A 13950-nucleotide genomic window follows, 5' to 3' on the forward strand; every position below is an offset into this window, starting at 1 on the left:
GATCTGTCAGGACCTCTCAAGATCACCCTTGGGCACCATCCTGGTCATTTCAGCCAGGCATTTCCCTTCAACAAGGTGGATATTACGATGTGCCATGCAGGGGAAAGACAAATTAGCTGGAGCCTTCAAGGTCTCATCCATGGCTCAGGCAAGTGTGTGGAAGGACCCAGTGGACATTAACAGGCTTTGAATTGGGGTTTAGGAGTCGATGGTTGCTTGAAATGATGGTTTTAGGTTTGGAAAGCACACAGGGACCAGGTCTAGGAGGTTGAAACAGCTTTCTGAGTCATAGCCATGGGGCTGGGATGTCTTGCGGTGGACGTGGGCTCTGCGGGGAAAGCCTCTGCCAAGACTCAGACAGCCCTATAGACAGCGCAGTCTGCGACCGTATTCATCTTTTCCTAAAACAGGAAAAAAGAATTAAAGCTCTCATTGGGTTGGATGACTCCCTCTCTAAGCTCCATTAACTTTATTGACTCAACTCCACAGAGTACCGAGGGAGTGAAGCTCTCCTGGAGGCATCTGCTCTGTAGACGTGTGACTCAGGCATGATGAAGCCAACACCAGGAGACTGGTTTCTGACCCAAATAGACTTTGGGACCCTTTTGCCCTGTTGTGCTCCTTGGGTTTAGCCGCTGTGATTCAGAATGTCAGTCTGATTAACCTCTTTATCACCAGACTGGCCGCTCACCAGGAACTGTGGCAAACCCAAACGCTCACCCAGAACCCACGTGCCAAGGAGATGTTTGAGAAGCCATTGGGTGCCGGAGATTTCTTTTCATCGACTTGCAAGAAAACCCAGGGCAAATCTGCTTAGTTGCAAATGTGAAGAAAGCAGAAGGGGGAAGAGGTCTTCCCTCAATGGTGTGTCCCAGTGGATTCCACCTCAAGGCTTAAACCACAGCAAGACCCAGCACAACCTAGAGGTGCTGCCCCTAGTGAGCACCAAGACCCTGGCTATTGCATCAGGATGTGTAGTTGGATGCTGCAAAAAGAAGATAACAAATTTCCAACTTGTCAATGTTTTGCAAAGGACCCTGAGAGACAGAGTTTATCTGTGCTGTAGAAGTTGACCTCCTGTCCTGACCGTCAGGGCAAGGAGAGGCAAAGATAAGGGAGGGGAATGGGAAGGGACAAGGCTGCAAATCAGGAGTTTGATTTACAAAATAAAATTAGCTATAACAGACAATTCAAGACACACTGTTAGGAGGGACAGCACTGTACAGAGGGGGTCACCAAGGGGCATCATTCTTGGGGCCATTGCAGCCGACAGGGCAGATCTGCCCATTCTGGAGTGGCTGCTCCAGCCGGGCAAGCTGGAAGCCAAGGGAGATAACGGGATTTCTTCAAAACCTCTTCTTCAGGCAGGAGGGAGGGGAAACGCTCTGTCTCATCCAAACTAGCAAGGCATGGGGTGGCCATGGCACAGTTGGCAAAGCCCACGTGCCAACCTCCTCCACCTGCTCCTGGAGCCGTGGAGATGAACATCAAGGTGGAGGTTGGGGTGGAAGGACTCCTCAAGGGATGGGACAAGCCTGGCCCCGAGCGAGCCCTCTCTGAGACTTTTGCTGAGCAACATTCCTATATTCGGGCTCAAAAATGAGCATCATTTCCAAAAAACAGCTCTGATTTCTCTGAGGTATTATAATTCAACTCTGAATGACAGAGCAAAGTCATAGATACGTCTTGTTGCAACCAGCTGGAAAAAAAATCCTCCTAGAAAACTCCAGGAGGAAAAGAAAAGGGAATTTTCCCTCGTTTGCCCAGGATTGTGCTACAACTTCCATTACTTTCATTTTCAAAGACTATTTTCCCCCACCAACCTGATTTTTTTTTTGCAATCCATCCTCCCCCTACACCTCCAGGTTTCATTTATTTCATTTTAAAACAGAATATATCAGCGAGAATGCCAGTTTGGCCATCTAGCTGAATTTCATTTAACCTCTTGTCCACAAATAACAAGATCGTTTATAGTACGAGGTGCGGTGGATTATTCGGTGACTCGCTTTGCGATGAACTGTCTCGATGGTTTAGATATGGTATCTTTTATTGGAAAATTTCAGCTGTTCTTCAGTGATTTAAATCTCCTTTCTCTGATGCACTGCAAGGTTACTGTATAATCTGCCGCATACTTCATAGTTAGATAACAATTATTGGCAGATATAAATAGACGTTTTCATGAGCAATATTGTTTAGTATGCTAAGTGTTACTTTAATTTGCTGGTTCAATTTAAAGTGAATTCCTGTCATGCACAGAACAAAATAGATCAATTATATTACTACTAATTATTGTTATTATTTTAAACTGTGCTTCTCAAGCAGATTTAACAAATTTGTCAATCCAGCTTGTTCACCTTCTTGAAACTGAACACGGCAGTCTTGCATGCAAATTACCCTAGATTTTCAACGAGCAACAATGATAATTGCAACTGTTTTGTAATTATCTCACCCTAGACAGTCTCAATTTATCACATCTAGGCCTAAAGGCTCCAATGTCTTCATCTTCCAAAGGTATCGATATGTAGTCCTGCACATTAAGAGTAAAAAATAACTGCATTTTGCAGCAATCCTTAATGTCAGAGTCAGGATAAATAGGAATAAATATAAATATTTCGGAAGAAAACATATCTACAAGCTGGTCAGAAATTTCTCGCTGGAAAACCAAACTTTTTCAGCAATATTTTGAAGCAATATGTTAAAATTGTCAGAAAATATCTTCATTTGCCACCCTGCTCTGATAAATAGCCTTTTATATATATGTTTCTAGCACCAAAATAAAAGTATAAAACCCATAAGCTATGTGACATCTCTCCTGCCTACCTATAACTGCATCTTTTCTCCATCAGGATATCTTTATCAGAAGGTCATAAATCACACAGCCATTCGCATTAGGGAGCGGTGATTGTGCGAAGGCTGTGCTGAGACAGCCTTCATCTTAAGGTATTCATTTTTGTAATTCACCGCTGCATTATTTACTCCTTTTCTGCTGCAATAATCCATCTGAGGTCGAATATATGTACATAGAAACCAGCCTCAGTGCTGCAAAAAATAATAATCATTATTGAGTAATGGTAATGGGTGGACAGGAATCCTGGGTTGGTGAAGGTTTTTGAGGTCTCTGGGTGTTTTGATTTCCTCCCAAGTTGGAGCAAAGTTATGCTCGCAAACCACAGAGGTAAAAAGTTAAGAAAATGAGTGAAAAGCAGCAGTTGTTCCCAAGCATGGAAGATGGAGAAGAGCGTTGGCCCTGCCAGGGTAAACGTGGAAGCCCTGACAGATGGGACAGGCATGGGGAACGTATGAAAACCCAAACCGCGGACCTTTCCAAACACAGCAGAGACGGGAAGCCTGCAGAGACGAGCAAGGAAAAGGGGAAAGAAAAACAGATTATTATTTTGTTCTTTGTTCCAAAGCAACACGTCTCAGAAGCCCCGGCCCTGAGCTGCTGCCAAACACTGAGTCCAGCCTGGGCATCAGGGAGATGGGCAAGGCTGATCTTCAAACAAGGACTTTGGTCTTTGGGCTCATCCCTGGAAAATCGGATTAAGGAAAAGGGTGAGCACCCCTGGGTAAGTGAGATATTCTAGGGAAGGGTCCTGGCCCTCTGTGACTGGCACTGATGCCTCACAGATCAGTGAAAACAAGGAGAAGCAAGCAGTCGGCTAATGTGCTCTCCTGCCGTTTCCCAAGGCTTTTGGCTGGATCCTGCACTGAAAAAAACACATGGAGTATCACAGAGAGAGAGGCCAGTCTGTCAGGGAACAAATGGTAGGAACAAACTAGCAGTTTTCACTGCTGAGACCTGAATAGCTCCGCAGAAGCCAAAGTGATGGGGAACCAGGGCAGCATCGTGGGGACCAGTGTTTTCTTGGCATCCAGATGTCCCCCAGAGCACAGAAGTGAGGGAAGGCACCAAGGACTTTGCATGGGGTTTGTCCAGCACATGCAGCCTCCTCTAGAAAGGCCTTTTCTCCAAGGATGAAGCAGAAAATGAGTCTTAAATCCTTTTCCCAACCTTTTTATTTGGTCTGCTCTGTGCTCTCTGTGCAGACCTACCTTGCTCAGATGTATTACAATTGTGCTCTAATAAAACACAACTTAAACCCTCGGGGGTGTCTTGGAAGGAAGGGGAAGCTGCTCTGCCACATGGCTCAGCTGGTTCCACGTCCTGTTTTGCAATAGTGAATTATTTGGCTTCATCACAGCCAAGAGCAAAGAACCGCGGTCGAGCCAGAGAAGGAGCTCCCAGGGCTGAGTTGCAGCAGTTAAATGGCAGCTGACATTCAATGTTGTTAAGAGCAAAGTAAAGCACATAGGGGGAAAATAACCTGGCTCTACACTCACCATGAAAGGAACTAAATTAGCTATTACCTCCAAAATGAGCTCTCGGAGTGGGCGGTTGTCTGTGGCCGTCAGCCCAACGTTCTGCAGTGGCCGGCAAAGGGGCTGCAGCAGCCGGGGCTATTCGGGGAGGGAAAAAGGATGAAACAGAGAGTGCAATGCTCCTGCATCAGGCCACGCTGCTCTTTCATCTTGTGCCACTTCAGGGGATATCACAGAGCAAGGGGAAATTGAGAGAGGGTGGCGATGACAACGCGGGAAGGAAGCAGCGTCTGCGCCAGCGCGGGACATTCGGTGGGACCACAGCCATGGCGCAGTCCCCGCTGTCGTGAGTAATGCGGGGAAAATGATCGTTCGCCTTGTGAGATGATAGGATGGGAAGGTGCTCTTGCCCTCCACCTCCCGCCCCTTCCTGTGTTTTTTTAATCCCAGATTTCCTCATGGTGCCAGCGGGATGCAGAGGACCAAGCACGGGATGCGTGTACCTTGCGTTTCGCTACAGCGGATCGCCAATTTTACACATCTCCCTATCTCAAAACCCATGTAATGATGAGAAGATGTTTAAAGCAACAAAAAAAAAATACAGGAAATGTAATAAATGCAAAAGGGAATTATGTGGAAAATACACCGGAGGAGTGTTTTCCTTGCTGGTGAGATGCTTACAGTCTACTTGCTTCATGAATATTTAGAAACAAGAAGGCTGGCTCCAAATGTCAGTTTGAATGTATACAATTTTCCTTTCTATAAATATTACATTTTATTCCAAGAGAGCAGAAAAGTAACAGCTAAGACCTCGAAAGCCCCCTCCTCTTGCTCCTCGAAATTGGTTCGTTTGGGCTGTAAATTCTTCTGGGCTATGTGGTAAAGATACTTTGCTTTCATCTTCTTCTGAGGTTGCCAAATTCAAATGATAGGTTGACCTGGAAAATAAAAGGGGTAGTGTTGTAAATATTTCACAGTCTTTCTGGAACCAAGAGCAACAACTGATAATGCTGGAGGGAAGTGAAATACAGGGGCTGGCAGCATCGGAGAGGAGGTTTGTGCATGAGAAGAGCTCATTTTATTGGCAGCTGGCAAATGAAGATTTTTGTCCTTGGAAGCAAATACTATCTGAGGACAAAATCTACTCGATTTGTAGAGGAATTGTAAATCAGATGTAAATAACAGCATGACATTAGTCCTCTTGTCCTGCTCCCGGAGGGTAAATTTGGCATTTTCTCATTCCTAGAGGCTGTTTGGCTTTCAGCCAGCCAAGGGGACCTTTGCTGGTCTTGACCGGAGGACAAGGTGACATTAGATGGGTTCCACAAGTGGAACCGGAGCCATTCTAGTGCTTGTCTGGACCCCTCAACCCAGGCGGGGTGGGAGCTTTGCTGGAGGAAACCACGGAGGATTCCCCCTCCTTTCCATCCAAACCATATGTCTGCTGGCTGCTAATGAGATTTACAATCTTCCCCCAGCCCTGTCTACTTCTAGACCCTGATGATACACAGTAGCCAATACAAAAGAGCTAATAATTCATTATGAATCATTTATTTGATGAATGACGGGTTTCTTTTCTTTTTTTTTTCCCCTGTTTTTTAAATTGCCTGTGAGCAGCATAGTGGTTTTCTCAGTCTTGCAACTTGAAATGCTTGCTGACTAATTTCTGCAAGTAAATCCTGGCCAACTGACTTCATTTCCAGGCAGAACGGGTGAGATTTCCACACAGAGCTCTGCTAAACCATAGTTACCTAGAGGCGAATGGCCTTGCGCCTATGTCAATCCTCCTACATCGAACTTACACATCCCAAAGAAATAAATATTAGCCAGAAATATTATCTGGCAGGTCTTCACACCAGAAATGGTCTTTCTTTTAGATAGCTAAGACAAGGGTACACGAACGTTGGTGTGCAGGATGTGGTTGGTGTTTTTGAGGGGTCTTGAGTGCTCCCACCTCATGCTGGGTTCCTTGGCCAACCTGTTGGGCTGCTCAAGCGTTTCAGAACACAGGTCCAAGAGCACCCTCATGCAAACACCAAGGCGCAGGCAAATAGCTCCTAATCTTCCGTCTCGTTCTCTGAGGATTTCATCAAGAAAATTGTTGCCACCTTTTGGACCAAGTCCAAACGCCTCAGAACTGCAAATGTAAGTCTAGGGGTTGTTTCAGGAAATGTAGGACATAGCTTAAGGTTTTCAGTCAAAAAAAAACGTAGTTTTGGTTTTTGTTGAGATGGTTTTTAAAAGAATGTGCACTGACAAACTCCCAGCAAATGGAATTTGGGATTTTTGTTCTATTTATACTTTTAACAAATCCACAGACAATATAAATGAATTTGAAATACAAAATGGAATGTATTAGCCAGACTAGTGAGAGAGTGTTACATATCCTTCATACAGCAGTACACAGTAATCCAGCCAAAATATTTCAGAACTAATTACTGTACAGACTTCTAATCCCTAGTAGAGAAAAAAAGCCAACACTCTATATATTTTTGGAAGTTCATTGGAAGCATCTGTTTAAGATGTTGTTAATCCTTCCTTCCATAATCACTGCTGGATGATAATGAAACAGTCCTTTTTGTGCTTGGCGTGTTGAGACCTAAAACTCATCTTGTTGAGACCTAAAAATCATCTTGGTTAAAGCTGATTATTTTGTACAAAGGAACATAACTCAATCCCTTTTCTTCTTATTTTACTTTTCTCTCTTTCAGGGAGAATTTTTCGCTCCTGCTTTGGTTTTCTCGATGGCAGCTGGCAGTGGAAAATGATTGGCTTTAATCTCAAATTTCAGAATCAATATAGCACGGGTACTATTGATTTTGGCATACTGGGATGACCCCGGGGGGTTCACAGCAACCAAAGAGGACTTTTGATGTTTCTGGACTTTCTTCAATTAGAATTTCTGAAAATCTCCCACCTTCCTAAAGAGTGGAGGAATGGGAAGAACTTTGCTTTGCAGCCACGGTGTGAGCGGCAGCACCACGGGTGCTGGCATGGGACACCCCAGATCACAGCATCACAGAATCCCAGAATGTCAGGGGTTGGAAGGGACCTGGAAAGCTCATGCAGTGCAATCCCCCCATGGAGCAGGAACACCCAGCTGAGGTTCCACAGGAAGGTGTCCAGGCGGGTTTGAATGTCTGCACAGAAGGAGACTCCACAGCCTCCCTGGGCAGCCTGGGCCAGGCTCTGACACCCTCACCCCAAACAAGTTTCTCCTCCTATTTAAATGGAACCTCCTGTGTTCCAGTTTGCACCCATTGCCCCTTGTCCTGTCACTGGTTGTCACCCAGAAGAGCCTGGCTCCATCCTCCTGACACTGCCCCTTTCCATATTGATCCCCAGGAATGAGTCCCCCCTCAGTCTCCTCTTCTCCAGCTCCAGAGCCCCAGCTCCCTCAGCCTTTCCTCATAATGCACCTCTGAGCAAGGGAAGGTGAAAACACATCTGTGTGCCTAAGACAGGTTAAAGAAAACTCTTAGAATCTCATTCACTTTCATTGAGGAACACTCACAAATGGGTCTTGGAAACGTAGTCAGGTCGGCTCCCCAATCCAAGTTCTGGTTTTTGCCGTTCCTGTTGAAAATGCGTTTTCAAGCAACCTTAAATCTCAGACTCCCTAACTTATGAGTACTTGATTCTGTGACTTAAATACTTTTTAACCATATGGGTTTCCCTGTAATTTTAAATGATTTTTTGAAAGGTCTGGATTCAATTCCTCTAATAGCCTCAGCGTTTTCAGGCCAGCTAAGATCACTCCTGCAGTTTGGTGTGAGTTTGGGACATTGCCCAGAGCAAACAAAAGAGGAGCTGTGGGGTTTTTGTTTTTTCTTTTTCTTTTTTTTTATTTTCCTCCATATAAGTTTTACGAATTTCAGATTTATGTTTTTGGAGTCTATACATTTTTTTTTTTTAGATCTTATTAAAGACGGATGAAGAATGAAATAGCTCAGAGCTGCCACGCACTGCGCTCCAGTACAGCATCTGTCTCTTCCTCCAGGCTGCCACCAGCTTGGGACAAATTAAAAGTCCTTTCCATGCACCATTTTTCCCACCTATTGAAGACACCGACACCAGGATTGAGTGATTCACCAAGTCAAGGTGTCCAGCAGCCATCAAAGCTGCGTGACCACCCTGGAGATGACAGATGTTAGGTGTGTCCCACCAAGCCTCTCTGCGAGTTAGATATCCAAGAATAAGAAGAACCATTTTCTTACCTCCAGGAAGCATTTCAAAACACTTAAAAATGAGGTTTTTGCAAGAGCTGGTCTTGCATTTGGTGCTGCAGAACACCTTCGGGGAATGGAGTGGAGATGATATGTCCAAAACATGCGGTTTGTTTTGCAATGGAAGAGATGGTAGATAAACTGGAGGACAGGATTTAAACATGGGGTGGTGCTGATGATGTAATAAAAAGGTCTGGAAAATAAAACCAGAACAAAGTTTAATAGGCATGAGGGCAAAATATTGCGCTCAGCGCTCAGCTTCGACCTACCAACACCAACTGGAAAGGTCTGGGTGGGCAGTCACCCATCACGACATGGTCTTGGGTCAGCAACATCCCAAGGCATAGAAAGATGGAGAAACGGGGCTGTTTAATGCACGGAAGAGAATACTAAAGGGAAAACACGCCATGCTATGGGAATATACATTTAGCATCAGCAAAGAGAGAAGGTTTTGCTCAGTGGGTCCATGTCAGAGGACAGGGCTGAAAGGGGCACTGCTTTCTGGAAAAGGGGATGTGTTTTAAAGAATACTGTGCCTTACAGAGCGGCTTTGAAATGTCAAACATGTCTATTTGTTGGATGGTGAAATTGGAGACTTCAAGAATACCAGGAACAGTAAATGATTTTTCTAAATATTGGTCATTTTTGGTTTGTTTGTTTTCCTGGCCCTTTTCTTCTGAAAAGGCAAAACAATTCCAAATTGTGAAGACTTTGGCTTGTGACACACTGAAATTGGCAACTTTGTTTCCTGTGTTCAAATCGGCATACTTCTGCAGCTAAAATAAAACAAAACAATGCTGGGAGGGGGCGTCTTCCTCTTTTTTTTTTTATAGGATTTAACCGTTGAAACCCAAGATGAAATATTTCCACTGGCCCCAGCAGCAGCAACAACAACTGTTTCCCATTCTCCGCTCATTCAAATGTGCCGAGGCGTAGCCAGACCCCCGCTGGCCCGGCTCGGGGTGGGACGGATGGGGAGAAGAACGAGCCTGGAGCCTGCAACTCATCCTGGGGTGGAAAAACCGCTCACTGCCATATCTCCTCATCCGACAGAAGGCTGAAAACTTGCTTCCTTGCAGCTTTTTTGGTGTGTTTTTTCAAGTTATCAAAAGCTGAGCCTGAGAGTTTCTGAGCAAAGAGGGGAAAATTTAACTGTTACCAATGGGGTGCAAAGCACCCGGAGCACTGCGGAGGTAAAAAGATGTGGGAAATCATAAGCTTGCATGGTGCTAAACCAGAAGATTACTTTTGAGCTCTCTAAACTTCATAGACAACAAGAAAAGATTGACTTGGAAGGGGCGAAAAGATAACAAATGGTTCCCTTTTAAAAGCAGAACAATAAAGGCTATTCGTTCATCATTTGAATTTCTTGCCTAATGAAATTGGATACAGTCTGAAATCCCCCCACAAGCCAAAAGCTAATTCATTGCCACATTTGAAATGCGTGTTATCAATTACTGACTGTAGATCTAATGATTTCCATAGCTAGTTCTCATTCTGATACAAGTGGCTTTGAGGATTTATTGATGACGAGTATATAAAAAGTCAATTCAGAAACGTATACTGGATTCATCTCTGCAGTGTACTTGCAGCTAGTGGCTCTTTGAACCACAGCTCAGTCAGGCAGATAAATATCATCTTCTTCTCATCAGCAAACTGCAAAGGCAACTTAAATCTAAGAGCTGCTGTTGAATTTTCTGTCTCCTGGAGCCCTGAGTCCAGCATGAGGATGAGCAATGGGTTCAGGGTGTGATGCAGGAGTGTCACAGGCAAGGTTATCATCCTCTCTCACCTGGATTTTAAGTCAGAAATGTCCACAGAACCTCTCCAGGCTCTAATATTTGTGGGTGTCTGGGGTAATTTGCTCATTACGCAACACCCTTTTATTTAGGGCCTAACCTTAGGTTGCTTTACTTTCAGAGACAGGTGGATTCCCTAAACTGAAACATTAAAATACAGCCCCTACCCGATGTAAGCAGCCAGAGCAGTAGCTTTCAGTCTGAATATATATATTTTCAGACCACAATTAAGCAAGCGAGACAGTGGTCTTATCAGAGGAAGCCCTGTGATATCAGTGAGGCACATTGTCCCTCCCTTTGCCATGCACCATGCCAGTCTACCCCCATGTCTTCATAAATCCCTTTCAGACCAGCGGGTTCTTCTCTTTTTTACCTATCATAGCCACATCCAGACGCTCACGTTGTCAGGGTGACTCTGAGGGGTCTCCTGTGACACCTCTCTTGAGCCTGAAGCACGGGAGAAAGTCAAAAGGGACATGAGGACATCAGTGGAGTGGTTTTTCCTCTGGTTGGGGATTTGGGAGGCCAGTATTTGTATTTTTGCCTGCTTTTTATCAATACAAAACTCCCCCTGTCTTGAGTTGTTTGCACGGCTTGTCCTCAAGCCTCTGGTTTCCTAATCCTCCCATTTGCACTTGGTTAATGTATTGGATTTGCCTTCAGCGCTCAGGACCACTAATGACGAGACTTCTTGCTCCCTGTGAGCGGAGAGATGATGATTGATGAGGTTCCTCTGATGGTGCTGTGAGCACCAGCACCCCCGCAGGGCTGGTTATTGAGGATCTCGGAGTGAGCACATTGTGTTTGTCCCATCAGACATGGGACATGTCAGACCTACCAGGCTCTGGGGGACCTTCCTTCAGGGTAGAGACCCCAAATACGTAAGATTTTGTACAGAGAGATGGTCAGAGGTGTAGGAACTCCCAGGGGCTCCTGCTAAAGCAACAAGATGCTGATATAATTATGAGAATGGTTTTATTGTGTTTTAGAAAACAGCTGATCCCACTCACATTCCGGTGTCTGTGCATGGCAGGACACTTTATTTTTTCTTTCTTATTGTGTGTTATAAAACTGGTGTCATATTTCCTTAACACAGAAAATGTATAGGGCCAGAGCTGCAATCATGATAAATCAAGCAGAGCAGATAAACACAAGGAGCAAAAAGTAAAATAGAAGCTTGCAAATCCTTCAGTGTCAATAATCTCGGCTGTTATTTGTAGCCAGCAAAGGAAATTGAACTTTTTAATATGTAACACATTAACCTAAGCGTCTGCCTAAATGGAGCTGCGTTTTTAATGTGTTGACATATTAACACAAGTACTCTTTCTCTAATTCCCTCAACCTTAACATAACAATAATATTGTTAAATCATTAGCAGACTTTCAAAGAAATATTAATTCTCCCTAATAAAACACTGAATAATACTTTCTGCCGTTGCCTAGCCACACCGAATAAGCAATATTCACACCTGCTACTGCTTGGATTTCCTATAGAAAGCACACGGTAACGTGGGCTTATATATGCCAAGGAGAGGCGCAAACTTTTCAGCAGTAATTCCAAGAGTTTGGTCACCGGTTTGGTTTGGTTTGTGAAGATCATGGAGTGCAGGACGGCTCATTTTCTGCTCTTGGAGTGTTTTTTTCCCTGGTGATGCATTTATTACTGGTGTGGAGGACATGTGGACCAAGAGATGCTCCTGGTGCTTCTGCCATCCCATGAGCTCCACAGAGCAAGACATGGCTGGACAGACAAGGACACAAAGATGGTGCTACATGAACTGGATATTCAGGGAACAAAGATCAGAAAATCACCACCCATAATGATACTGGGGAAGAGAACAGTGGTCAGCTCTGTTCATCCTCCTCCTGCCATGGCTCTCTTTATTTTGATGCATTTTTTTCCTTGTTTAATACGGTGGTTTTATGGGCAGAATGTGCTCAGGATGGTGTATAATGGGACCAACTGTGCAGAAATGTCATGCATGCGAAATCTATGCAAAGCCCTCGCTATGCTTTTGCCTGAATCAATTTAAAGAAGACGCTCCATAAAACAGGATAAAGCCAGATTAAGTGCATACAAATGAGACAGCCCAGGCGAGGTTTTCAGAATTTGTTGGGAGGCAGATGGAATACAAATGGAGGAAGAGATTGCACCGGTGCATGCGTAAAACACACCTGACAGATAGATCTGGAGAGGTTGGAGGTGAGAGAAACAGCCTGACGAGACGTCCCCTCTGCAGAGGTCACCTGAAGATGGAGAGGACGATCTGCCAGACGTCAGGACCATCTTACTTCACTGCTACGTGGTCTTCAGTTTTCCAGCGAAGCCCCTGGACACTGCGGAAGCAGAGAAATAGAGGCATTAAATGAAATAAACAGAGGGAAGAGCCACTCAGCGTTGCTGCCCCCGTGTTATTTGCTTTGCTTTCACGTCTATTTGATATTCTCCCATCATTTCCAGCATTCAGCCCGCCGCAGATTTTCCCACTGACAGCGCGTACAGGGCTCCACGGGATGGTCGTGCCATACGCGGCGAGGCTGGTATGCAAAACATACTGTGAAATAAAGCGAGCAGATTGGGAACTTCTGTTCTCGTAATCTGAGAACGAGGGCAGCGCGTTGAAAACTGATGAAAGGAAATACTTCCCCCCCTCACACACACACACAATTAGCTGCTGGAAATCATTGCCAGGAGGTTTTGCTGAGGCTGAAAACTTGGCAGGCTTCAAGAAAGTGAATCAGGCATTTATGCGGATGGCCAGCACACCGAGCGACAGGGCTTCAGGAGCTATACAGTCCACAGATTTATGTCAGTAAGGGGTTTTTTGGTTCAGCTTCCTGAAAATACACGGTCCCACCACTGTTTTGCAAGCCTGTGTCAGCCCTTCAGCTCTTCCTCCATCTAATAACTTGTGCATCTTCTGGTCATGTCCCACTGGAGACGACCAAGGGCTGCAGAACTCAATGATAATTCACTTTTTAGCCCAGCTGTGAAATAGCAGTAGTCAGGCAAAGATTAAGATGCTCTTCCAGTCTGTGTCCTGTAAATAACGTGGTTCATACCTGCTTGGATACAACCACTGGTAAATCTGGAGTAAGATTCCTCCAGCACTGCAGGACTCATGGAAACCGTCAATGTTTTTCAAGTGTACATTGGAAAAACAACATTTCCTCGTGGTGCTGGGGGGAAACTTGCTCAGAAACAGAGCTCAAGGTCTCCAGGCGTTGGACTTTGCAGTCAGAAGCTGCTGCTGTGTTCCATGGATGTCCCAAGGAAATACGGGCTAGCGGAGACGAGGGTCTGCCCCACACGGCACTGAAACCCATCTGCTCTTTTGTTTGGGGGAATATTTTAGAGAAAATGTATTCTGAATTTGTTTAGACAATCCTAAATATTTCATTGGCACTGTTGAAGATATTCCCACAACTTCAAACCGAGCATATGGCCCTAGGAGGAAAAGAGGAATTGGAAGTAATGACTATCAGACTCTGAAAATTACATGTAGTGCCCTTTCAACCAAAAAAAGGAATATTTAATACTGATTATTTCAGAAAGTTAAGTGAATACAGAAACTTATGTATCTGGCAAGTCTGGACGTATTT

At 44.8% G+C, this 13950-nt stretch overlaps 1 long non-coding RNA gene across 2 annotated transcripts; it reads right to left on the reverse strand.

Annotated features, from left to right (window-relative positions):
- Nucleotides 1–5082: 5082 nt before the first annotated feature.
- LOC139828594 (uncharacterized) lies at nucleotides 5083–12936 on the reverse strand. 2 transcript variants are annotated; one of them, XR_011740391.1, is made up of 3 exons: nucleotides 12523–12839; nucleotides 8541–8742; nucleotides 5083–5261 (listed from the first exon to the last, which is right to left on the reverse strand). It is a non-coding gene; the product is annotated as an uncharacterized lncRNA (long non-coding RNA). The 2 variants fall into 2 exon arrangements; XR_011740390.1 differs by lacking the exons at nucleotides 5083–5261; nucleotides 8541–8742 and adding exons at nucleotides 11081–12088; nucleotides 12849–12936 and having other exon boundaries at nucleotides 12523–12684.
- Nucleotides 12937–13950: the final 1014 nt, after the last annotated feature.

The sequence above is a fragment of the Patagioenas fasciata genome, chromosome 9 (assembly GCF_037038585.1).
Source record: "Patagioenas fasciata isolate bPatFas1 chromosome 9, bPatFas1.hap1, whole genome shotgun sequence".
In the NCBI taxonomy this organism is placed as follows: Eukaryota; Metazoa; Chordata; class Aves; order Columbiformes; family Columbidae; genus Patagioenas; species Patagioenas fasciata.